Here is a 24,919-nt window from a genome sequence, read left to right as displayed (position 1 = left end):
TGAATGCTGACCTGGATATGGATATGGACACAACTCTTACCACTCCCATATCATTGTCCTCAGTGTGAGGTGCCATGGCACAGTGGTCATTCACAGCGTCTTTTCTGCTTCTCTGACTTCATCTTCTGTTACCTTCCTGTGTCCACCCAAACTATTTAGAGAGCAAGTCCATTTTTCTTCCCAGTTTCCATGTTTTCACCCTTCAAGACTGTTTCTGCTGCAAACCTATGACATCCCTCCTCCCCACAAAAGATATACATGTTTCCTCATTGTGCTTCTAACACTCTGTATATTTACAAGGTATATTTCTCGTCACATGTGTCATAAACTTTTGCTTGTATACCTCGACCACTAATAACCTGTGAGTGTCTTAAGAGCAGAAAACACATATCTGACTGGCTAACGCATCCCTAGAAACTAGCAAAGCTTCAGGCATATAGTAGGAGAACTAGATGGCTGAGCTTGCAAAACCTTCAACTTTTTGTACAGGTTTTCTTGCATTAATTAAAAGGCCACATTCTAGACCCTTGCAAAAATACAAATATGTGAGAGGTACACTTTCTGCTGCCAAGGAACATGGGATGTACACCAAAGGATAAACTACACACTCAAGTACCTTCATGAGAAGACAGCACGGGAAAAGCCAAGGCAGAAAGTGAAGCAGCTCTAAAGTAGACAGAATCATTACTCAATGAGGTCAAGAGCATTTTTTCAGTCTAGTAATGGACAGTTATTTTTTCCATAAAGACAACATGTCTTGGGTTCCTTGCACCCCACTTCAGGTGAAGTAGCAATGAACTTTTCGTTGAAAAATGATGGTATAGTCATCACAGAATTGATTGTACCAGCTGTAGACCCCTAAACTGAAAACTGCTGTGGGCTGAAAGGTGCTAGAAAATTAAATTTCTCAGGAAATTCACTGAAGATTCTCCATGAACATTAACACGTCCAGTTTTCTTCAGGTAGCATACATTAGGTATCTTATTATCCCTCCTCAGTAATTGCAGCCTTTGGGCTTTTTTAAGCTAAAATTGCATAAAGGTAAAATGGAATCTTAGAATTGTATTACTGGGAGGAAATTAGAAAAGACTCTTTGGATGTTTCATTGGCTGCATTTAAATGGAGAAAAGTCATTCAACTCAAATCACAAACTGTATGCATTAGTTTTCTGTTGCTGTCATAACAAATTAGTCAAATGTAGCAGCATAGGACAATCTCCATCTATTAGCTTGCAGTTCTGTGAAAACTCTCAGAAGTCAGAGTACAGGATGGTTTCTCTACTCAGGGTCTCACAAGGCCAAAGTCAAGGCGGTGTCCAGGCTGAGCTCCTTAGTGAAAGTTTTAGGGAGGGAACTGCTTCCAAACTCATTTGGTTTGCTGACTACATTGGTTTATTGCAATTGTGGGACTGAGGTTCTCATTCCCTTGCTTCTAGAAGTCACTTGCCTTTCTTCTCAAGCTTTCCATGTGGTCCATTTATAACAATGATGGGTCATGTCCATCACAGGTTTGAATCTCTTCAGCTTCTTTGCTGTATCTCATTGGTTCCAACATTAGAGAGTTCTCTGCTTTTAAGGTATTCTATGATTTAGTTAGATCTACCCAGATCTAACCCAGATCCAAAATCATTTCTGTATTTTTAAATTCAAAAACATTAATCCTATCTGGAAAGCCTCTTTTGCCATGGAATGCAACATAGTTACATGTTCTAAGATTAGACTGCAGACACTCTGGAAGTCATTATTCTACCTAAGACACTATGTATATGTATAGTTTAAAAGTGAAAGTGTTAGTCTCTCAGCCATGTCTGACTGTTTGAAATCCCATGGACTGTAGCTTGCCAGACTCCTCTGTCCATGAAATTCTCCAGGTAAGAATACTGGATTGGGTAGCCATCCCATCCTGCAGGGGATCTTTCTGACCTGGGGATTGAACCCAGGTCTCTTATATTGCAGGTGAATTCTTTATCATCTGAGCCACCAGGGATAGTTTGTTCAGTCTCTAAGTTATGTCCAGCTCTTTGCCACCACACGGACTGCAGTATGCCAGGCTTCCCTGTCCTTCACTATCTCCCTAAGTTTGCCCAAACTTCTGTCCATTCAGTCAGTGATGCTATCCAACCATCTCATTCTCTGTCATCCCCTTCTCCTCCTGCCCTCAATCCTTCCTAGCTTCAGGGTCTTTTCCAATGAGTCGGCTCTGCATCAGGTGGCCAAAGTATTGGAGTTTCAGCTTCAGCATCAGTCCTTCCAATGAATATTCAGGACTGATTTCCTTTAGGATTGACTGACTTGATCTCCTTGCAGTCCAAGAGACTCTCAAGCATCTTCTCCAGCACCACTATTGAAAAACATCAATTCTTTGACACTCTGCCATCTTTATGGTCCAAATTTCACATCTGTACATGACTACTGGGAAAACCATAGCTTGGACTATATGGACCTTTGTAGGCAAAGTAATCTGTCTGCTTTTTAATATGCTGTCAAGGTTTGTCATACTTTTCCTTCCAATGAGCAAGCGTCTTTAATTTCATGGCTACAGTCACTGTTCACAGTGATTTTAGAGCACAAGAAAATATAGTCTGTCACTGTTTCCACTTTCCCCCATCTATTTACCATGAAGTGATGGGACTAGATGTCGTGACATCTAGTGATTAGTTTTTTGAATGTTGAGTTTTAAGCCAGCTTTTTCACTCTCCTCCTCTGCCCTCATCAAGAGGCTCTTTTACTTCCTCTTTGCTTTCTGCCATTAGAGTGGTACCATCTGCATATATGAGGTGGTTGATATTTCTCTCAGCAATCGTGATTCCAGCTTGTGCCTAATCCAGTCTGGCATTTTGCATAATGTACTCTGCATATAAGTAAATAAGCAGAGTGACAATATACAACCTTGATGTACTCCTTTCCCAATTTTGAACCAGTCCATGTTGTTCCATGTCCGGTTCTAGCTGTTGCTTCTTGACCTGCATACAGATTTCTCAGGAGGCAGGTAAGGTGGTCTGGTAGTCTCATCTCTTTAAGAATTTTCCACAGTTTGTTTTAAACCACAGAGTCAAAGGCTTTAGCTTTGTCAATCAAGCAGAGGTAGACAGTTTTTTGGAATTCCTTTACTTTTTCTATGATCCAGCAGGTGCTGGCAATTTGATCTCTGGTTCCTCTGCTTTTTTTATATCCAGCTTGTACATTGGGAAATTCTCTGTTCACATATTGTCAAAGCCTAGATTGAAGGATTTTGAGCATTACCTTGTTAGTGTGTGAAATGAGCATAATTGTGTGGTAGTTTGAGCATTCTTTGGCATTGCCTTTCTTTGAAAACTGACCTTTTCCAGACCTGTGGCCACTGCTGAGTTTTTCATATTCGCTGGCATATTGAGTGCAGCACTTTAACAGCATCATTTTTTAGGATTTGAAATAGTAGTGTAGTATTAGTCACTCAGTCGTGTCCAACTCTTTGTGATTCCATAGACTGTAGCCTGCCAGGTTCCTCTGTCCATGGGATTCTCCAGGCAAGAATACTGGAGTGGATTGCCAATCCCTTCTCCAGAGGATCTTCCTGACTCAGGGATCATACCCAGGTCTCCTGCATTGCAGGCAGATTCTTTACTATTTGAGCTACAGGGAAGACCTTAGAATTTGAAGTAGCTCAGCTGGAATTAGTTTATCATGGCATAAATGTGTGACAATTAGCCAGTCAGTTAGTCAATTTGTTTCTCCTTTTTTATTTGTGTATGGACATGAATCAGATAGGTGTTAAGTTGTAACTACCTGAACATTCCCCAAGCATATAAAACCAGTTAAGCTACATAAGCAAAATTTAATCTAGCTTATTTCATGAGCATAAGCACAATTTTACTTAGGTTATGTCTTGTAAATGCCTCTACTAGTCATAAATGGAGCCTATCTTCCTAAAATTACATAAAATAATCTTTTTCAGCCAATCCTCTCCATCTGGAAATCCCTATAGTCATAACTGATCATAGTAAAAGTTAGCTTCCTCATTCTTGCCTGATACATCCTCCTAAAACCATGTCTCTGAGCTCTGTGCCACTCTTGGTTTTGAAGTCCCCCATTTTTTGAATAACTTGCTTGTCCTTTGGTAGAATATTTGTATCAAGTCCACCTCTCTGAATTTTATTTTGGTAAAAGTCTGTGAATAGATGTAATAGATCTGAGCACATAAAAGAAGTTTGAGAAGCGCAAGTCTTAAAGATATTGATGAGTTTGTTCAAATACCTCCACAGCTAGTCAATAAACCTAGTTGAACACATGTTCTGACATCCAGACAGACATAACGATTGCCCCTTTACTCACTAGTCCTGCTCTTTCCCAAGGAATATTTTTGTAGTTTCCAGGTCAAGGGATGAGATTTCTGTTTTCTCATGCCAAAAAAGAAGGCAAAGGAAGCAACATTACAAGACAGAGATATTATTGTCTCTGTGTCCTAGACCCTCAAAACTTCCTGCATCTCTGGATGATTCAGTCACTTCCAATATCTATAAATAAAAAGCATGCCTGGGAACATTTCAGACCATTGATTTTCACCTTGTCTTGTTGTGGTGGCTATAACTTGCCCCCAATGAACCCAACTGCTTGAACAGTAAGCAACATCATTACAAAATCACTTTAATGGTGGTAGGTGAAGAGTGTCTCAGAGCACAACACACGGTGTATAATAAAATGAAAGCTGAGTAAGTCATGTTCAAAGAGAACACATCAAACATCCAAATCAAACATCCAAACTCAGTTAGATTTTGACTTTTCCTCCTTCAACTCCTCATAAGATTATCTAATCGCAAGTCACTTACCAACATTTAATTTTTACTGTTTTAAAATAATTTGCAAATATTTATTATGATATTCTTTTCTTTACCCTTGATGATATACATTATTTAGCACTCTAATTTTTAAATTCATTGCTGACATCCTGGTGAGCACACACTATGTGCGTTCTCAGTCCTGTCTGACTCTTTTTGCGACCCTATAGACTGTAGCCTGCCAGACTCCTCTGTCCATGGATTTCCCAAGCAAGAATACTGGAGTGGGTTGCCATTTCCTTCTTCAGGCAATCTTCCCCACCCAAGGATGGAACCCACAGCTCCTGCAACTCCTTCAGTTCCTGCACTGCAGGCAGATTCTTTATCACTGAGCCACTGGGGAAGCCTGAACACACCACAGAGCAAGTAAAAACTGATGTGATAAATCATTGCCACTGATAATGCTAGAGATCCCTTTGGAAATCAAGCTTTTCACAAAACAATTAAAAAATGCCTTTTCCAGGCTTGGCACCATGTAACAATAACCAAGTGTGATGAACTCTATTACATCTTAACAATAATTGACTTTGTTATATTTTCCTTGGATTATTAAAAATGCAAGATTTTCAAGTCCTACAGCTTGTTAAAAAGCCTCTCTTCTCTGCCTGTGCTTTCTCTCCCTGAAACAAGAACAGAGTTGCCTCCCACATGGATGGTAGGGACTAGCGCACCCTTATTTAGAGGCTGGGTAGGAGGAAGCATGGAAGGAAAGTGGGCCAGCCCCTCTCTGCTTTCACATATGAAACCAGCTTTCTAAAGCTGCTTATTTAAAATAAATGGGGAAAAATTGAAGGCTTACCCCCCATAGTTCAGAAAAATAGCATAAAATTATACACACAGATTTGTTTTGTTTTACCAAAAACAACACAGAGTCATCACAAACCTCACATTTCTATTCTCCCCATTTTGACTGGCTCAGGAATTTGGTGAATCACACTACATGGAAAACAAGCCCACTCCATTCACACAAACATACTGTTTTTCTTTCTATTTTATCACTTGTATGAACCATGGACTTAGAGGACTTAGTTGATTGTTCAATTATCTTTAATTCATTCTAATTTTTTAAACTGATTCCTTGATAGATTATTCTTTGTGGGATTTTTGAAAAAGTGGATTGGAAGGATGGATTAAACCTATCCTTAACTCCACTCCAGTACTCTTGCCTGGAAAATTCCATTGATGGAGGAGCCTGTGTGGGCTACAGTCTATGGGGTCACAAAGAGTCAGACACAACTGAGCGACTTCCCTTTAACTATATATTTAGTGTTAAGCTCTGGGAGATCTCGGTTCATTACAAGAGCTGGCAACCTAAGCAGAGTTTCTATTCTACGTATCAATGTTAACTGAGATATTCATTTTGTAAAATTCATAAGAAGCACCAGGTTTTGCTATTGTGGGTACTGTTTTTGCTGTTCAGATGCTAAGTCATGTCCAACTCCTTGTGATCCTATGGACTGCAGCATACCAGGCTTCCCTGTCCACAATCTCCCTGAGTTTGCTCAAACTCATGTGCATTGAGTCTGTGGTGCCACCCAATCATCTCATGCTCTGTCTCCCCCATCTCCTCCTGCCTTCAATCTTTCCTGGCATCGGGGTCCAATGAGTCAGCTCTTCGTATCAAGAGGCCAAAGTACTGGAGCTTCAGCTTCAGCATCAGTCCTTCCAATTCAGGGCTGATTTCCTTTAGAATAGTTTGATTTTCTTGCTGTCCAAGGGACTCTCAAGAGTCTTCTCCAGCACCACAATTCAAAAGCATCAATTCTTTGGCACTCAGCCTTCTTTATTGAAGGTATATTGAGAACTATTCACATAACAATGATATATAAGGCACTTTCATGTATGAATCACCACCATACAGGATGCAAAGTATGTTTGGCTGCACCAGTTTTACTGATGAGAAAACAGAGGCCCAGAAGTTTTAAGTAACTTGGGTTCTGCCAGACAAGATCCAAACTAAGCTTTGTTTGATATGTAGCTAGAGTTCTCAATCACTGTGCCACAGGACCTTCCAAAAGAGGTTTTCTCTTGGTCCCCCTCTGCCCGCTCACTTGCTCTCATCCCTCCCATGTGTCTGAGAAGGAAAAGGACCCCTTTTCCTTTCCTTTCAGCTTCTCCAGGTTCATACTCCTCTCCCCTTTTCACTCCTGTTCTTGCCTTTGCCACTTGCTCATTTTCCTGTACTTATAGCTTACAGTCATGAGAAGACCTTCAGGAATGAGTTAGATTTCCTTCTACTAAAAAGAAGATATTCCTTAAATGACATTTCCTCATTATTCTAAATACATTAATGTCCTAATGACTATGATTGTGTAACAAATTATCCCAAAGTGCAATGGTCTCAAAAAAAAAAAACAAACTTTTTATGATGTTCCCAGATTCTGTGGGTCAGGAGTTCAAACAGGAGTTGGGAGGACATATCTGTTCTAAACAATTTGGGGCTTTAGCTATAAAGATGTGAATGGCTGGCCCGGGGGGAGGGGAAAAGTGTGTGACTGTGTGACTGGAGGACAGGAACCACCTGAGATGTCTCCATCCAGATGTCTGCTGCTTGAGACTGGTGGTTGGCTGGAACTTCAGCATGGATCTCAGCTGGAACTCTCCTTGTCGTCTCCCTGCATTTTCTCTCCTTATGGACAAGCTTGGGCTTCATTTGCATGACGGCTGGGTTCCAAGAGCAAATATCTCAGAAGAGCCCTGTGGAGGCTGAATGGCATTCTCTGATCCCGCTGCAAGTCACTGGGTGTCCTTCCTCTGGGATTAGAAACCTGCCTTGATTCAACAGTAGGAAACACAGGCTCCACCTCTCAAAGGGAAAGAGCATCATCGTTACCCTGTAAGGAGGGCATGCAGAATGGGAAATCTGATGATGACCATCTTTGAAGAATATAATGTGTCACTTTTTTTTTTTTTTTTTTAAATTTTGGCCGTGTGGAGTTGCATGTGGGATCTTAGTTCCCTGACCAGGGATGGAATCTGCACCACCTGCCTTGGAAGCTCAGAGTCTTAACCACTGGACCACCAGGGCAGTACAGCCACATATTTTTTGTTTTGAAAAGGTGACCTAGTTACATCCGTGGCCTCCCTAAAAAGTCATTCCTTTACTGCATGTAATCTGTCTTTCATTTCTACCATTCTCTTTTAATGAAATTTAATTGACAGAATAGTTTGAACTCTTCTTTCAAAGATGAAATGGACGCCCCCGACTTTTTGGTCTCTGTTCTCACTCTTTCTGACATGCGACCTGTGTGCTATATGCTCACTTGTTGCTCCTCTAGATCTCCCCTCCCCTCCTGTCCATTGTACCTGGTAGCCCAGGAAGCTGGAGTCTGCGGACTGCAGCCTGGACTTCCTGTTTGATTTGGCCAAAGCAGGGAACCAATAGGTGACTAAAGAGTAGAAAGAAAGAGATCTGGGCACCCTTTCCTTCAGCTCCCTCTCTGCTGCATTTTTCTACCATGGTCAGAACACCTTTCACACAGTTCTTTCCTACAGGTAAATATTAACAATAGACAAAGCATTCCTTCCTGGGTAGCTTGAACCATAAAGAATCTGCCTGCAAGGCAGGAGACATGGGTTCAGTCCCTGGGTTGGGAAGATCCCCTGGAGAAGGGCATGGCAACCCACTATAGTATTCTTGCCTGGAGAATTCTATGGACAGAGGGGCCTTGTGGGCTACAGTCCATGGACACGACTGAGTGACGAACACACACACAGACATTCCTCTTTAAGATTTCAGGAAAAGCCTTAATAGGCTTCCCTGGTGGCTAGTGGTAAAGAATCCATCTGCAATGCAGGAGACGTGGGTTGGATCCCTGGGTCTGGAAGATCCCCTAAAGGAGGAAATAACAACCCACTTCAGTATTCTTGCCTGGAGAATCCCATGGACAGACGAGCCTGGTGGGCTACAATACATGGAGTCACAAGGATCAGACACAACTTAGCAACTACACCACCACCACCAAAGTCTTAATTACAAGGATGTGGGCTATAGCTTGTGTCTACCTTTTTCAAGTCTACAAATATCACTACTTCCTTTAGCTCAGCTCCTACTGAGATATTTACATTTCTTCCTCAAACACTCTGCTTTCTGACACTGCCTTGCCTTGGGACATGCTTAGACTATGGTCACAGAGTCAGAGCAAATCAACTAACTCAAAATCATCCTTAAGAATGGACTGATATAAGTCACTTTGGTTTGCTTTAATCACTCAGTCACGTCTGACTCTTTGCGACCCCATGGGCTGTAGCTCGCCAGGCTCCTCTGTCCATGGAATTCTCCAGGCAAGAATACTGGAGTGGGTTGGCGTTTCCTTCTCCAGGGGATCTTCCCAATGGGAAGCCCTGATAGTAACTAGGCACGTGACAATTGCAAACTAAATTAATTAAAAACAATTAAGATTTCATTCTTCATTTCCACTAGTCACATTTCAAGTGCTTAATGCCACAGGTAACTAGAGGTGACTATCATAGGTAGATAGTATGGAAGATATCCATCTTCACAGTAAGTTCTATTGAGCAGTGCTATCTAGAATCCATTTAGAAAAGTGATGAAATTGTGGGTGGGAGTCTCTTATATGAATCAGATATAAATGGAGCCCTGCTGGTTGAGCAGAGAGTGGGAAGGATTTGGAGACTTTGACACATGTCACCTCTTAGATACCCTTCGGAAAATTTAGAGCTCCTCAGAGAACAATGGAGAAAATGGAGAGAGACCCACACAGCCCTTGTAGCTCAGAACTCAACCACGCCCCCAAGCATGCCGATCAGATGTAATCAGAAAAAGAATGACTCATATCATAGGAAGATGCTGCTCATGTTTTACCTATATCTCTGACACATCTGCTTGTATTCACTCCAAATACAGCAGTATAGAAACATTATATCAAAGTATTTGCCTCGAACAAAAATCACCTTTCAACTTGATCTAATTCACATTTAATTGCAACTTCCATTGCAAACCTTTCATCCCAGGACAACACAAATGTTCTCTTAAGTCCATCAGAACTCTTGTTTTCCCTTTGTTCTTTTTTATCCTGGGTGTAAATCAATTGATATTTATTTTCAAAGACTTCTGTCCCTTTCAGGTGACTGCAGGGGGTAAAGGAACACATTTTCCAGTCTTCTCAGGCTTAGCCCCAGCCCCAACAGGAACCACATTTCCTGTTGGTAAAATTCACGTCCCCAACAGAAAAGTCATACCTAGTTCCTCTGAGCATGATTTGCTAAAATAGTCCCTACTCCTTAAAATGATGAGGTTAAAATGTTCCGTCACATCTTAATGCTTCTGTTTCAGGAGAGACTAGGTGTCAGGTCTCTGGGAGCTTGGGAAGAAAGGAGGCACCAATTACCAAGAAAAGTTCTGACCTTATTGGTTATGACTGCTTAGAGAAGATGTATAACGTAACAGTTACAAGCACACTAGATAGTTACCTTTGACTACCACTCTCACCTCTTTATCCCTTTTCTTCATCTGCGTTGCTTTGCTCCCTTGGCATCCAAAGTGTCCTCCATCCTCTTCTGGTTTTGGTACCTTAGATCCTTAATCATGGTACAGTTGCCTTGACTTGCTGTGTAGATGTGCAGCTCACAGCCGTTGTCTTCAGTAAGGCTCTAGGCATTCCAGCCTGACCTTTCAGAATCAGAACTCCAAATCTGCCCTCCTCAGTGACAGTCTGGGCTAGTCGAGCTTCCAACTCCAGACACCCTAGGGAAGCTGAAGATGGAAGGTTATAGAAAGTAGGGACACATAAGGATGATGACTGCCACATAAAAATCTCTAAAAACTCACTCTGCTTCTCAATGTGCCCCAATATTCCTTAAGCCATATTTTGTCAAGAGTTTTACATATATTAACTTTACATCTTGCAAGATCGATATCTTGAATTACACAGATATATAAACTGGATCTCAGCAAAGCCCATGGACTTGTCCTAAGGTTACACAGCTAACAAGGGGTAAAGTCAGAATAACAACACATTTATATAACACACATTTGATCACAAACCACTTATTTTCCCCAATACATCATGATCACTTTCATAAAGCAAGACACACGTCTCAAGTTGAGCCCATGGATCAATCTTCATAATATCTTGCATGTGCTCAGCCATCGTGGTAAACTTCTTACTGAACGAAGGAGGTGATTTCCAGAACTAGGTCATCCTCTTTCTTTGACAAATGCCTGTGTTGCTTCATCAGTTCCTTTAAAGACTGCCTTTGATGTGAGACGATCTCCAGGTTTTGACTTTCAGGAAACTGGCTTATGATGAGGATTATAGCACCTCGGGGTAGATGGCTGCAATGGGTGTCAACCAGTGCTGGAACAGGGACAGCTTGTGCTCTGGGAGTGCACGCCTCCCTTTTCACTCTTACTCTTTGAAACCAAAGACACCTGGAGCCTGGGCGTGTTTGCTTTGGCAACTGGATCCTCTTGTCAGGATGAGCTAAATAATGTCCTTGAAAGGTCATCTAATCCAACCCCCTTCCTTCACAGAGGGGGAGAGAGTAATTCAAAGGCTTTCCAAGGTCACCGCCACATTAGCAGCAGAGCTAGATCTGTGAGCCCCATTCTGTGACTCTTAAGTGGAGGGTGTTCACTACCACTTCAGCCCACCTCCACACAAAGCATGAAAGGGCACTTCTAAAGAGTGAAGTCTTTTCTTACAGTAACTGTGTGTCATACAAAAGAACACGGGCTTTTGAATCAAACAGAAGCAACTGGAATCCAACACAATTGGAATCCTGAAGATGTTGCCTCTAGATGTGTGATTTGAAAGTCTGATCTCTTCATCTGTAACACCATGCAGTTATTGGAAGGATGGAGTGACACAACGTATTTTATCGTAATGCTCAGTAAATAATAGCCCAACACATCCCCCTGACATTCCTAACAGGCTGTGAACAACAGAGCCAGCCAGGTTCAGACTAATCTAAATACACTAATTCCAGATCAGACAATGTATTTCAGAATTTCCTTCTGAGAGTCAACATTAAACCATAAAATATATAACTAGTGCTGCTAATATTTTCAAGTGGCAATGATAGAAATTAGATGACTAACTACCAGTTTTTGAGTATCTACTTTGTGCGTAAGTAGTTTATTATGCATTTTTCCCCAAAACAATCTTGAGAGCAGAAGAAACCTAGGTTCAGATGATTAAATAAATGGTATAAGGATACACATTTCCTCTGTTCCATCTGTGAAACATACACCCACCAACACTGATTCTTATTAACATGGCTTCAGCCCATGCACACTTAGAGATGCTGTTAAACCCAGACAGACTTCAAGTTGAATTTTGATATACAGTGAGAATAAGAGGAGGGGTGGGAGAAAAGAAACTTAACTACTTTTCAGAAAGTTGAAAAAAGAGTAGAAACTGCCTGTGAATCACTATCGAGATTTTGTTTCCCCTTTTTTATAAGACACTCAATTTGGCAGATAAGAAAAGGCAGAGAAGTATTTAGCTGTCTCTCTCTACGCAACCGAGTCTGAGGAATTGCTTCTAGAACTGCAAATTTGGCTTGAAAGCCTATAGGCTGACATAAAAGCTATTTAGACTCCAGGAGAGAGTTCTGTTACCTATTGTGCTGGTGTGAAAGTAAAATGAAAAGAAGATACTTGGGATTTATATATATATATTGACTCTTCAACATTCTGAGCAAGTAAAAGGCATTGAAATACTCAAGAAAAGCTCTGGTTTTGTTCCCTGCTGCTAAAAGTTGAGATTCCAGAGTCCCCCTGGGAACCTGAGTGTGGTCATGTGTGGCATTTGCACAAAGAATGACTTTTAAGGGTCTCGAAAATGACAGTGCTAGTTCATAACAGTTAAAGCTAAGTTCAACCTTATCTCTACCAATTAGCCCATGGAATGATCTGGTATACAACTCACTTCTCAGAGCCTAAGTTTTCCCATCTGTTAGATGAGGGGTATAAGCTTTTCCCAGTGATATTATTGTTGGAATTGGAAAGTGATATCCATAAGGCTCCTCACAGAAACAGAGTGTGCAGTTGTTGTTGTTATTATATTACCATTTTTTTCTCTTCCTTTTGCTTGAAATGCCCTTACCACTAGATACCCTTTTAGGATGTTTCCCAAGATACCATCTGTTATGGACAAAAATCCATGTGTTAAAGCTCTTACCCGCCATGTGACTATATTTGAAAACAAGTTTTTTAATGGAGGTCATTAAGGTTCAATGAGGTTGTAAGTGTGGGGCCCTGATCCAATAGGATTAGTGTCCTTATAAAAAAGAGATGCTTGAGACTGCTCACTCTTTTTACCATCTGAAAACACTGTAGAAATGTGGCCACTTGCAAGCTAGGAAGACAGTCCTCACCAAGAATCAAATCAACTGTGATCTTGGATTTCCAGCCTCCAGAACTATTAAAAAATGTCTGCTATAGAAGTCACCCAATCTACAACACTTTTGTCCTGGCAGTCCTAGCAGACAGTTGTGCCATCCCTTACAATCACAGTATAGATGTGTCCATAATGGTATCCTTCTGCTTCTGAACCCCATACCCTGTTTTTACCTCTATTGTATGATATTAACAGTTTCTAACCTATTTTAACAGTTCCTAACATGAGTTTGGGTAAACTCCAGGAGTTGGTGATGGACAGGGAGGCCTGGCGTGCTGCAACTTATGGGGTCGCAAAGAGTCGGACATGACTGAGTGACTGAACTAAACTGAACCTGTGTTAAAGAAATGTGGGTGCATGTCCTCTCTCCTAACAGAAGGTGAATTCACCTCAGGGTGACCAGCCTACAGCACAGAAGTCAACTCTTTAGCAAATGCTTAGTAAGTGAATACTGAATACAACAAGAGTTCATTAATACATGTTACTCCAAAAAGTTAATATTTGTTTGCTTTTCATAAATAGCACCTCATTTGTCCTAAACTCTAACTGTACATAGAGTAACACATCAGGTGTGTATACTCTGAGAAGCATCTGGAACTTCATTTAGGTTAATATAAGACTGTGGAAAGAGCATCATAATGATTTGGTACACTTGCCTGGAGGCTGGAGAAATTTTATTTGCTGGAATTTCTAGATTGGTTGGGGAGGAACAAGGGCCTGGCAAAGAAGTGGATACTTTCTGGGGAAACTAGTTTCAGCCAGAAAGTTGAATGCTGAGTCAATGATTTTGAAAGTCTTTCCAGTGGCAGAGGTGATGCCTATAAGGATTTCAAAAGTCACACAGGTGAGGCAAGACTATCTGACTCTTCAGAAACATCTCCTGGATCCATAATAGCCTTAGCTCAGGTGATTTTTATTTTTTGAATGAGGATTAGTTTAGGGGCAGAATTTTGAGCTCAGTTTGGAGCATGTAAAAACCAAGAGAACAGGTGAAACCCCAGAGAAGAAACAGCAGAAAGCAGTAGGAAGAAAGGCCAGAATTCTCAGATTTATCCGCCAGAGTCTGGACTCATCCAAGTCATGGGACTGAGTATTTGAGCCAACTCTACCTGAACCCAGAGAAGTAAGATGATCCCAGATGACATCTGGTGTGTACATTCACAGAGCTTAGCAAAGAGGTCTGGGCCCCTGCTCTGAACCAGGCCCCTGGCTGAGTGCTGACAATTCAGAGATAAGACACAATCCCTACCCTGACTGTGGTGATGCTTTGCAGACAGATCAGGCAGATGGTGTTATTGCACAGAGACTCACGACCAAGTGTCTGAATGTGAAACAAGCATTTGCATTTGTAACCACAGCCAGGGAGGGAAAGTGGGTCAGAGATCTAGAGGAAGAGCCCAGAGTAGGAGGACAGGACTGTCTCCACCGCCTTCACAAGAACCTGCATATGTGCTGAGAACAATGTCACTGGGTCTATTTTAAAGATGATCAAACCAAGGCCCAGGACAAAGAACTGACTTGCCCAAGGCCATACACCCTGATGGTAGCAGTATGGGGATCAGAAGTCACATCTTTGATTGTCAGCACGTAAGATCTGTGGGGAGGTGAGGAGGGGGGACGGGGGATGATGCAGAGAATGGACTGCAGTACCAGGGTCACCACTAGGTAACTCCTTTATCAATCCCGAGATCCCGTGAAAATGAGAGATGAAGGCAGTAGCTGCAGAATGTCTGTTAGGTGTCTCAGGAGGTCCATTCATCACCTGCATATTGAGGGACTCGGGCACAAACACATGGACACATAAACACAGTCCTATCACCATCCTGTTGCCAATGGGGCTTGTTTCTTCCTCTTTTCTTTAACTTACCCCCTCATGCCTTCCACTTCACATTATGCCTTCCATATTTCCTTCATCTTCATGGGCATTCATTCACTCAGTTCAAATAGTCACTTGGTTGACATGCATTTACTAGGCACCAGTTGTGTACCAAGCACTGTGCTAGACTCTGAGGATGCAAGAATGAAGGAAAGAAGACATAAGCCAACAACACAAAAGCCCATGAAGATTCCACACCTCATACAACTTATACATTTTAATGGGAGGAGACCCACAATGAACACAGAAAAAGGGAAACAGAGGAAAAGTAAAGCAGAACAGGAGGGTAATGAGCAGGAGTGGCAGGGGTCTGGTGTGCAATTTTAATGGGGTGGTCTGTGGATAGACATGCACATTCATGGCACTGTTCTGCAAAACCTGGATAATGCAATACACACTTGATCTACTTTCTTTTTCCAATCAATAATACATCATGGAAATCCCTGCCAAGTCCATCCCTTTAGTTCTTATTCCTTTCAATGGCTGTATAAGACTCTGATGTGTGAGTGTATCAAACATCAGCCTCTAGGTGTTGATGGACATCCTTGAACTGTCTCATTTAATTCTTACAAAAGTCCAGGTGATGAATGAGAAGCCAGTGGGACTTTAGTAGCGAATGCTAGCATTTTCTTATTAGTCAGTGCTTTTAAGGCAGCCATACTGTGGACAAGGCTCACAGTAGTAGGAAAAGGAGTTCCTTTGCCTTTAGCTTCCCTTAATGTGTTCCCACCCACTTTCCACCACACAAGCTTGAGGCTTGCTTTGTTCTTTGTTTCTTAGTGGAGCTCCTGAATAGACTAGAAACAGTAAAAATCTAAAATTGAGTAAGACAACATCAGAAAAGATCTTAGAAGTTAGCTAGCCCAGTTCCCTCAATTCTTAAGTGGGCATACCAGGGACCTATAAATAAGAAAGAACTCCAGAAGGTCACACAGGCAGTTTGTAACAAAACCCAAAGAATTCACTCTAGTCTCTTAAATTTGATCTTACTGCTTTGCCCTCTATCCCCTTGATACTCAATGTGTGGTTCACAGGCCATCCACACCCAAGTCAGCTGGGAGTTTCTAAGAAACTTAGAATCTCTGTCCTTATTCCTGGGCTGGAAAGATCACCTGGAAAAGGAAACAGCATCCCACTCCAGTATTGTTGCCTGAAATACCCCATGGAAAGAGCAGCCTGGTGGGCTACAGTCCAAAGGGTCACAAAGAGTCGGACACGACTAAGTGACTAGGCATGCATGCATAGCCTTGTCGGAAATCTACTGATCAGACAAGATGTCCAGTTGATATCAGTTCAGTCAGTTCGGTCACTTAGTTGTGTCTGGCTCTTTGCGACCCCATGAATCGCAGCACACCAGGCCTCCCTGTCCATCACCAACTCCTGGAGTTTACCCAAACCCATGTCCATCGAGTCGGTGATGCCATCCAGCCATCTCATCCTCTGTCGTCCCCTTCTCCTCCTGCCCCCAATCCCTCCCAGCATCAGGGTCTTTTCCAATGAGTCAACTCTTCACATGAAGTGGCCAAAGTATTGGAGTTTCAGCTTCAACATCAGTCCTTCCAATGAACACCCAGGACTGATCTCCTTTAGGATGGACTGGTTGGATCTTCTTGCATTCCAAGGGACTCTCAAGAGTCTTCTCCAACACCACAGTTCAAAAGAAGTAGGAGGAGGACTCTTCAAAGACTGAAGAGGAAAGCAGGGGACACAGGCTTAGCTGGGAGATGGATCAGGAGAGACAGAAAGAGACAGAGAGACAGAGAGACAGAGAGAGAGAGAGAGAGAGAGAGTGTGTGTGTGTGTGTGTGTGTGCAGGCATGGAGCACAGATGCACAGATGGAAGAATCTCAATCTAGTATTATCTGAGAAGATGAAGGGATGCATTAACAATAACTAGCTTTGTCTATTCCCCTTGTTTCTCAAGCAAAATTTCTAATACCAAGAGGTAATAGACTCTCATCTCTGGGATGAGATTTAAATATAGGCATGAGATCAGGCACACCTGTGCATGCTCTTAACTAAATCATAGATCCAAGGAAAGAAAGAAGAAAAAGGAGAGAGATGGCAGCTGGGGGAATAAGGAGGGAAAGAAGGGAGGGAGGGAGGGAGGAAGGAAGGAAGGGAGAGAGGAAGAAAAAGGAAGAAAGATGAATGAATGAAGAAAGGAACGATTTACATTTCTGCTTAATAGAGCTGCATTTCACACTTTTGCTCTCGGAGTATTAGCATGGGCAAGGAGTTGTAATAAAAGGCAGAGTGGGAAGCAGGAGCTCTATATTTCAGAATAAATGTAGCACATTTCCTGAAGAAAATGAGTTCCAAGTTTCCTCAGAAGGGAGACACTCCATTGTTGGGAAGCAAAAGTGATCACATTCTTCTCCTTTTTCAAATGGCCTGTCACTTCCTTCAGCATTAAACATTTCCAGGGAAATTTTTCACCTGAAGATAAAAACCTTTGTTCCCTCTACATGAAAAAGCTCACTTGTTCTTCATGATCTATGACCTGCAGCAAAGTATGACTCCTAATAACATCTTCATTAACCCTTAGCTTTTGAACTAAAAATATCTAGTCAAATCTAGTCTTAAGGAAAGTTATTTTTAGCAAGTGGTACTAAATTATAACTCTCGTATTTTCAAGCGTTCCTTTTGGGTTTCCATATAAATGTATGCTGAAAAACTGTTAGGTGGGAAAAAGCAAAAGAAAAAAAAACCTAAAACCAAAGGGAAACAAGCAACAGAATATTAAATATATATATATGGATATAACATATATACATATGTTTATGTATATATGTCTATATATTTATGTATTTACTTTGGGAATATATATATTTATATATTTATTTTACTTGATATATACACTTACATATATAAATTTATATATATATTTACTTTGTGTCAGCTACGTTAGGTTTAATCTAAACAATCATTTTTCAATTTTGATTTTGATTTTGATTTTTTGATTTTGGAGATGAAGAATTAACACTAGAAGAGGTCATTTAACCTGTCATATGGGAATAAACCAGAAATAGAATAAAAAGTTTTCTCTACACAGAGCTCACAATCTCCCCACCACTCGTCGCTGCTGGTGAAAAGTGAAGCACGTTGGAAGCAACCCGTTTTCAAGCTGGTCCTGGGCACCTGACTTCCAACAGCAACCGTGGAAAACAATAAAGGAAATGAAATCCCCTTGGGAGGGAGCAGATGATAAGGCCAGGGAACATGGGCGGTTTCCTGGATGGGCCCCTTGGGGTTCTGGGAAACCATGACCACAAGTCAGAGGGCCTGCCCAGCATTGTGTAACTTCAGTTCAGCCAAAGGAAGCTCCCCTCTCCCTAGCAGGGCTCCAGCGGGCCTCTCACAACACACCACTTTGCTGGACCTCATTTCTGGAGCTCAAGTTGCCTGGGAGAAATGAACTTGGAGATTCGGGCTAACTGGAGGGAGCCATGGTCAGTAGGTTTTGAACAAAGTCATCCTCTTTCCTCCCTTTAGCATCAGTTTGTACTACACAAAATGCTCATTTTTCCAGAGATGATTCTCTCTGGTCTGAGCTGGCCGTTTGGAAAAGCCCTCTCAGACAGCAGCTGTAAATCACACAGCAACTTCTCTCTACAAGCGCCTCGGCAGCCAAGGTGCAAAGAGTGATTTATCATGCAGCTTCCAACACAGCGTAACAGTCCGAGGCAGGCCAAAGATGCCCAAAGGCTTTAAAAGCAGAGTCAGGATTCCCCAGAGAGGGAAAGGAGAGACACTTCTTTGAAAAGGGGACCCAACCAACTCCTGGAACAACTGTGTCCTCCAGGGAGCTGGAGGCTGGGGCCATCTTTCTGTGCCCCCTGTCTCCGTATTCAGGAATGGAAATCATAAGAGAGCTCCAATCAGGAGACAAGCAGCCTTCCTACCTCTCCCCTCCCTGACCTCCACCCCCTCCCCGCATGCTTCCTTAGACAGGAAACTTTAAATTGCTGGGATGGGCCACCCTAATTGCTACTCTTTTAATAACTCGGTTCACCCCTTGAAGTCTCTGTAAACATCTTGGAAGTAGCTTAGCGTGGCAGGGAACGGTGTATGACTCACACCGGGTCCTGCAGGGGAGTGGCTTCTGACGAATCAGAGGAGGGTTAATCCACGCCCCCTTCCCCTCGGCCCTCTTCTCCACAATCCCGCGAGAGTTCCTGGGATTTAGGGTGGCAGGTGTCTGTCCACCTGGTTTCCGGTACAGCCTCCGCCTAGGACACTGACCATCAGGATGCCTAACAGAGAGCTGTGAAGGCAGCCAACCTTCCACTTTTTTTTCCTTCACATCACCATCCTGGGAGGGACCTATAGAATTTACTGACTTTGTAAATAAGAACTGCTGAGCGAACCCAGAAAAGTAGAAAGACATGCCCAGGATGACTCAGCAAGGGAGTATCAAAGCAGAGACCCCCGCACCCACCTCCTGTTCCATACAACCCTGGGCTTTCACTTTCAAGTCATCAGGTTTGAGATCTGGGACTTTTGGAGCCAGACTTTTTCTGCAACATTGCAGAGGATTTTTTTTTCTTTTTTTTCTTTACGTCTTTCTTAACATCTCCATGTGGAGTAAGCAAGTGGAAAGAATTATTTGAAAACCAATGAAACAAAAGGGTATTGGGAAATACACATAACTTCATCTGGAAATATCTATGTCTTTCAACTTCTGTACTTTTGGTCTAATCCCTTTATTTTATGATGGTTTGGGAAGTTAGATCCCTGTGGTTTGCCAGATTCAAGGGTGAGTGAGAGTGTCTAAGGGGTATTTGCTGGTTGGTGGCAGAAGTGAGAAATGGCCTATTTCCCCTGTCATCAGGGAACAAACTGAGTGTCATTTTCCAGGAAGGGACTGGGCTGGGGCAAGGCAGGCCATCTCAGTAGCAAAATGAGCAGTTTGCAGGCAGAGAGTTCTTTCTCGACACTGTGAGAGGCACAGGGCAAGAAGCAGAGACGTGTGGCCATTCCCAAGTACAGGAACAGAGACCAGTAACAGCTGTAGATCAGATGCCAGAGTCAGGTGGAATAGACATTGGAATGCAAACACACCTGAAACCAACGAAGGGACTGCCTGTCAGTCTGTCCTGGCACCACTGGGTGCCCACAGTCTTCTTTCAAGACTGGCTTCTTTCAGGTCAGTCTTATACTGCAGCTGTCTAATTTGTCAGTGGCAGAAGGGGATTAGCTCAAGAAGGTAGCTTTTCAGTGAAGCAGTGTGTTATGAGGCAAGAGATGTATTGCAATTAAGGCGTGGTTAACATTATTTTAATATAGAGGATGATTCCTGGAAATTTCTTAACCGCAAGATGTTTGGGCACCAGTCATTCTGTGACGTCAGCTACAACTGGATTCTAAGGAAAGAGAATGATGGACTAGGAAACCTCAGTGGGCTAGGAAGAGGGGTTGAGGAAGCTGAGCTGGTCACAACCATCAGCCCCAGCAGAGCTTCAGGGGAAGTCTGCTCAACCAAAGATGTGGCTTGGAGAGATGTCAGTACCAGATGGGTGGAGGGGGTCATGGTGAGAGGTGCCAAATCTAGAACATAGACCATGGAAACGGTTAGTGGGGCCTGGAGGGTAAAGACAACCTAGTGTTTAGGTAGTGATTCAGGCTTTGGACGCTGCAGGTAGACAAGCCTGGCTTTGAATTCTGCCCATATCCATTTATGACACTGGTGGTCTTCAGCCAGTTATTTAAACTCTCTAAGTCATGATGCTCTCATCTGGAAAAAAGTCATCATTTCTGTTTCAGAGCATTGGTTTGAAGATTGGTCATGGGGATGTTGGGGATGGAGATATTAGTGATAAATAGAAGGAGGTGGGAGAAGAGAAAGGAGGATGGTGATGGTGATGTGTGTGTTTGAAGCTACATGACACTAAGGTGCATCCTTGGCATGGAAATGGCACACGGTAAAATCAGCCAGTCTCATTTCAGCAGGCCCCACCCCACCCCCACCCCCCAGAGTAGGACTGCTAAAGTCTTCTCCATCGTAGCTCTGAATTGGCTCAGGAATCCAATACAGTAAAGAATGAGCCCAGCTGGAAGAATCCGGGACAATGTAGGGGTTGACCATGATTATCATGTAGATATTTTACTAATAAAAGAACACAATCAAGTGTGATCAGCCGTCGTAAGCATTCAGGACCTCTATGCAACTATGTAGTGTTAAAAGAACATACCAACAACATGCAAGCCCTACTGCAAGTGTGCAATGCTAACCATTTAGGGAGGATGAGCTCAAATATGTTATACTGATTTCCTCTTCTAAAATATTGTGTCTATGGTATAATACTTTGTTTGACAGTTGACAAGGGAGGTAATGAAAGAATACATGTTCTTTGGAAGGAAAATCCAAACTTTGAACAGAGTAATTTTAATTCCTTAGTAGGAAACGTAGCATCTAGGTTAATTATGCAGTGATGATGTAAAATCCATCCTGTATTTCTTAAATGCTGTCATAGTTTTTATCAAGGGCATAGAGGGGAAAGAGTTACATTACCAAAATGAAGTAAGATCTTGCTTTCATCTGTACCTGGGAGGGTTCCTGGCACACAGTGGAGAGAGAAGAGAAAAAAGGAAAAGGAGTAGGAGGCAGACAGACTAGTGTTTCAGCAATGACCTACCAGCTTACTAGCTGCATCAGTGTAAGCCAAGTGATTAACCTCTCTGAATCTTCTTTTCCATTTTAAAAATAAGACAACAAAACTTCATAAGAAAATTGTAAGATGTGAGTTAATTTCCTTTAAATGCCTACACACCTACAATTGAGCCTGGTAAATTACACATATTCAGCAAGTGGCTAATCACTCATTGTGAATTTTTTGAGTGAACTAGGTGTATTTTCTAGATAATTAAAGCTGACCCCTTTAAGCTCCCCAAAAAGGTGTTCATGAGAATTTTAATTCAATGTAAACAAGTCTCTAAGTGCTATTATATATTTTTCTATCTTCTTAATGTAATTTCTCTTATGGTACAAAATCATTTTAGAAAGTAAAAAGTACTCACTGAGGGACACTCTATAAAATGTCAGGTTTTGTACACTTTTAATGTTTGGTAACCCCATAATTTCTTCAGCTGCCACATTCCATTTCTGTATCTACACAAAAGTGTCTCATCTAATAGAAAGGGAGGAGGCATAATGATTTAGTGGAAAATTGAACCAGGAGTGGGACTTCTGGTGACAACAGTTCTAGTGGACAGCTGTGTCACTGGGGGCTGGTCACTTTACCACCCTGGATTTCACCATTCTCATCTAAAAAAAAAAATTTTTTTTAACTTAAATTTTTCTTTTAAAGAAATGTCTATAAGAGACCTTTTTCTTCTTCTATTCTTCTTTGTTTAAGTGAGCCATTTTTCTCTCTGAAAGCATTTTACTGGCCACTCTGAGGAGTCAGAGCCAGTAACTGAGCAGTTATAGGAAGTGCAGTTGTAGAAATGTGCTGTGGGTCTTTCTAGAGAAAAAGGAGGCACATAGTAGTTTGCTTGTTTGGTTACCAAAGAGGTCTACCAGCTGGTTGCATATTAAATAACAGAGTCCTTTCCATTTAATCTGTAGTCTGCAAGATCCCTTCCATGCAAAATCATCAGAGAGGCTTTTTATCAGCATCTTCTTTTATGGGAAATGAACCGAGGCACTTGCCTTAAACACTAAATCTCAGTGTGAAGATTTGAACAGAAAGCAAGGAGGACAGTTGGAATAAAAGCAAAACGAAAAAGGATAAGAGAAACAAGGAAATTCAGAGAGAAAGACAAAGTGGCAGAAAAATAGAGACAGAAAGACAGCAAAGAGAAAGATGAAAAGAGAAAAGAGAGAGGAAGGGGAGGAAGGAGAGACAGAAAGAGTCAAGAAAGAAAAAAGAAAAGGAGAGAAAGAAAATATGAAGAGATCCAAAGTACAAACTGAAAGAGACCTTGACTATTTTCACATTAAGCACGTCTTTTTTCCCATAATCACAGTTACTTCACATCCTCCCCAAATTGGCATGTTTCTCTTGGGAAGATAAACCTTCCTTGGCAAGCTCACCACATGCGAGCCGAAGCAGGAAGCCCGAGTCATCATCGTATTATGCAATCCTGCGTCCGGCCAATAATTGCCTCTCTGACATGCTAGCCTCCCGCATTCCTGAGATTCATCTAGAACAGCCAGAAGATTAGATTAGTGTATATTTTCAGCTAGCCGCCATCACTCTTAGCTGTTGTGTCTCCTTCTGTCAGCTGAGGCACTCCTGTTTGTCACTGCCCTGTCAGAGAAGTCCGTCCCGGGGGCAACAAGTTCTCTCTGTGGAAAGAAGGAGAGAGAGAACTTCAGAGAAACTCTGTTTTATCCCAAGCCCCTATTACCAAAAAAATGTTGAGTGGTAGAACTGCATGACCACATAGCAACCAAGAACAATGAGAAAAATTCAGGTGAACAAGTCATTCTTCTATCTGAGAGATATCCATGCAGTATCATGTCATAAAAGAACACAAGTGGAGGTTTAGAAAAATGGAGATCTAGCTTTGTGCCTGCCACCTAATAACTGTGTGATTAGACACGTTCATTCATTTTTCTAAATCTTGGTCTCCAGATTTTAAAATGAAGCCCACTAACAATCTCATTGGGTTATGGTAAGAATTAAATGAGATTCTGGGTATAAAAACGCTTGGACTCTATTTGCCTGGCAATAAATGTCAGTATCCTGAGTCTTTGTCCAGTGTGGCTTCACTGTATGCATGGGGACCCTGTGTGCCCAGAGCGACGGCCACAAGGCTTAGCAGAGTGTGCTGTCATTGTGTTTAACTGTGTCAGCTCCTCTGAGACAGCAACCTCCCAGAGCCCATCAGAGGGCTCCGCACCCAGGCAGCCAGTGCATTTGTGCTGAATGTTGAAGGAAGGAAAGAAAAAGGGAGGAAGGGAGAATGAAACCTGAAGAAGGAACAGAAGACAAGGAGGGAGAGAGCGAAGGAGGGGGAGGGAGGGAGGGAGAGGAGTTCATGATTTAACAACCAAGTTAGGGGTAGAGTACATGTCTTAATCTTCAGCAGTCAATTTTCCCCTGGTCCTGATAACCCATTACTCTAAACAGAGCTAGATCTGCCACTCTGTTTCTGCCTCTATGCTTTTTTTTATTCATGTGGTCCTCGTGCCTGAACTATTCTCCATCCTCATCATTGGCTCTTCAAAATCTCCTCATCTTTCACCATTTTTGCTTCTTCCTATTTTGGGGGAACATTTCTTGATTACTGTAACTAATGTAAGGATTCCACTACTCTACCTGTTTCCTGGCTGAGTCACCTCTGCCAGGATGCTCTTTGGTGAGTCCCATGGCTAGAATTCCTAGAAGAATTCTCTGGAACGACCTGTACTCTTCAGTCTTGTGAACAGTGGTCATGGTTTACCAGGAATTCATAGAACGGGGGGCCTCTGATAGTGTCAAGTACTGCAGATGTTTCAGTCCAGTTCAGTCACTCAGTCATATCCAACTCTGAGACTCCATGGTCTGCAGCATGCCAGGATTCCCTGTCCTTCACAATCTCCCTGAGTTTGCTCAAACTCACATCCATTGAATCAGTGATGCCATCCAACCATCTCATCCCCTGTCATCCCCTTCTCCTCCCGCCGTCAATCTTTCCCAACATCAGGGTCTTTTCCAAGGAGTCAGTTCTTCTCATCAGGTGGCCAAAGGATTGGAGTTTCAGCTTCAGCGTCAGTCCTTCAATGAATATTCAGGATCGATTTCCTTTAGGATGGACTGGTTGGATCTCCTTGCAGTCCAAGGGACTCTCAAGAGTCTTCTCCAACACCACAGATGTTTATCTATAAGAAATATACTTTCCTACCAATATAATGAACTGTGAACACCTGCACCA

Source organism: Dama dama, chromosome 11 (genome assembly GCF_033118175.1).
Source record: "Dama dama isolate Ldn47 chromosome 11, ASM3311817v1, whole genome shotgun sequence".
NCBI classification, from domain to species: Eukaryota; Metazoa; Chordata; class Mammalia; order Artiodactyla; family Cervidae; genus Dama; species Dama dama.
Note: the sequence above shows the minus strand (reverse complement) of the source record.